Below are 3,246 nucleotides of genomic sequence, written 5' to 3'. Positions count from 1 at the left end.
CATGCAGCTGCAGGAAGCTTTCTTGCTGGCCAGGGGCTATTGACTCTTCTGGATATAGTTGGGAATTTGTAGGATCTGGTGGCAAATTGTGATCTTGTCTTCTCCATTGTGATGTTCTGGGGAGAAGTGTCACAATAAGAACTCTCACCACTGATCTTATATCACAAACATTGAGACGTGTATGTTAATATTTACATTCATCATCCATTAAAACATATTCATTAAACGTTCAATTTTCTGTACCACTTTTAATCATTCACGCAGTTACATTATTATATGTAATATTTAGAAGTTCTGCTAATACAGCACAAGAGGGTGCAAACATTACACATCAATGGAATAGATAGGAAACATATATAGGGTAACATGTCTGACTCAGGTACCTATTTAGGAAATATTTCCTTTCTAATCCCGAAAGTTTATCAAGAGAAAAATATACTAGTTTGTATTTAACTACGGGGAAATAAATTCTGGACGTTGTAGTCCCATTTCCCGAGCAATGCTCCATATTGCTTGGAATTTGTAGACATCATGAAAGCTGTTTAGGTTTTTTTTTTCCTTTAAATCAAAAAGGAAGGAAATAGAAAGTGATTTAAAATAAACCTCGAGGTGACCTCTTAGGGAACCTTCCACCTGTATCTATTTTACCTAGCTAAATCAGATTGGCAGTCTCCCCATCTGGAACTGCTTTCATCTCCTGGGTTTTCCGGACTGGTAGGAGACAAAGAGTTAAATTCATCAGCTTCATACTTTCCTGATTATGAAGAAAGAAAGGCTAGACAGTAATGGTGATTGCTATTCGAAGTTCTTGTATTTAGGAAATAAGGGGACTCGCTAGGACTGAGCTGGAGGGGGCTGCCATTTACCGGTGGGCATCAGACTCCATGATGACCCTGCTCCTGCCCTTTGGTTGTGGTGACAGACTGCATTGTGCCCTGTGCAGGTCACTTTCCCTAAGTGTAATCCAATGGTGGCAGAGATGTACAGAGGGATAGATAGAAAATGCCAATGTTTGCCCAGTGTGATCCTCAGGCGCCCTATTACCCATCCTCACCACCTTATACAAACAGTAGTGATAGTTACACCTGACCTCAGTGCTCCATCTGCAAGACTTAACAGGACTGCCTCTAGATCCACACTCTAATCCCTGCTAAGAGACACTGACAACCTTATTTTTTTGTTTTAATTAAATATTAGCTTTGCTTAATCCCTTTTATGTAAAGGCTGGAGATGCCGTAAATACAGAGCTTGATTTAATGCACTTTTCATCTCCCACAGGATTGTAGGTACAAGTCCAACAAACCCTCACACAGCACAGCTAGCCTATGTGTCTGTGTGTTTGTGTGTGGCCTCCACTGTTTATGAAATATTGTTTTCCACAACTGGAAAATGCACAACTCACACACAACATGGGGGGAATGAGCAGTGCGATGGTCTATTTCATGAAAGATATTATTTCATATCAATGGTAATAATAATAATAATATATAATGCATTTGTTTCTAAGTAGATAATGTAAAAGAGATCTCTTTGAAATACATTTCTGAACATAAATGATAAGCAGTGATAGCATTTGGCGTATATGTTTAATATCTTAAGGGCAATGTATAAGGAAAGCTATATATCTCGGGCAATGTATAATACATTAGTATGCAATGCAAATAATGAAAGCTATGTTAACTTTTTTTTATTGATCATATCTGATCCTATTTATTTCTGTGAGGCAAACTTTATTAATATGATTCTCGAAAGATCAAACATAACTTTCCAGCACCTAATATTATTGCAAGTTTCACCTATGCAATAAGTAAAATAAGTAAGTGCAAAGTGTAAGCGGACTCTACTTGTCACAGGAAAACATTTCAGAACAGGTTTCTATACTTTGTATAACTCCTTGGTTCCAGTTTGGGGCTGTAGAAGTTAGCCGGTGATTTTTTTTTGTGGAGACGCATGAATAATGGCTATCCTGCTACGGAGGCCTTTTCTGGATTGGATGGTAGAAGTGTGGGGTGTATGGTAGGAAACCTCTTCTCCCAGAACCTTGTTGCTCTTCTATGAATTATTATTAGAGATTGTAACAAATGGCTGTTTCGAGATGGCAGGAGTTGTGCCCGGGGGAGACGACTCTATCATCAGGCTGACCATGCACACATAGCTAAACGCACAGACAAGGGGTTAATTCAGTCCCAACTCAGTGAAGACTTTGTAATTGAAAATCAATCAACCTGCTGGACTGTTGAGAACAAGGTCAGAGCTCAATGATCAAAGAAGAGAAGGGAGAGTTGGGAAAGAGTGGGGGTCATGTGTACTCAGGGAGTGGAGGAGAGAACCATTCCATATAGACTGCCAGCAAAGCAGGGACACAACCTGTGCACAGCAGCGCTACAGCTACAGTGACCATCAGCTGCTAGCACACAAGCAATGACACCTATCATCCCCTGCTGCCGGCAATCACTTCACGGTGAAACCAAAATGTTCAAATTGCTACCCCAGCGCCTATCTGTGCTCCATCTGGTCATTGTTCCCCTCTATGGCAGATCAGGCACTGGCTGTATTGATAGGATGCTATTGTTTCCTGGAACAAAAATCTGCCCCCTGTCTGATGAGCTGCCCATATCCTGTCACTTAACGGGACAGAATCAATTGAAATGCTGGATTTCCTCATTGATTCAAAAATTGCAATACTTCCCTTTATCAATTCCATGTGTAGATACGCTAGGCTGGCGACGAGTCATGTAGAGGTATGTGTGTGTGTGTATGTATATGGTAATGGTATATATATATATATACCATTACAGGGAAAAGGTAAAATATCTGCGCATGATGCCACAATAGCGTCAAAGCCAAGCAGAGGTACATGACATAGTATAAATTGATACATATATAAGGTATGCGTGTGTGCAGACATAACCGCATGTGTCTATACCGTACATCACTCACTTTATATGTAATGTGCACGTATCTATCTATGTGTGTGTGGTATATATGTATATCACATATACGGATCTATGTGATATATGTGTATATATACTTATATATAATATTTATAGATTTATTTACTTCATGCAGTAAACTTCCATTTGGTTTTGTATTTATATATCCAGTAATATAAATCACACGCTTAAATTAAGTGATTGTATTTTTCACACAGTGTTTACAAACTTTAAAAAAAAATTTTTTTAATAAACTTTGTGTGTCTCTGTGTTGTTATTGTCCATAAAGTAGAACTGCTGGGGAAGAGCTTAA

This window comes from Ranitomeya imitator, chromosome 3, assembly GCF_032444005.1.
Source record: "Ranitomeya imitator isolate aRanImi1 chromosome 3, aRanImi1.pri, whole genome shotgun sequence".
Taxonomy (NCBI): domain Eukaryota; kingdom Metazoa; phylum Chordata; class Amphibia; order Anura; family Dendrobatidae; genus Ranitomeya; species Ranitomeya imitator.
This window is presented reverse-complemented; position numbering follows the sequence as displayed.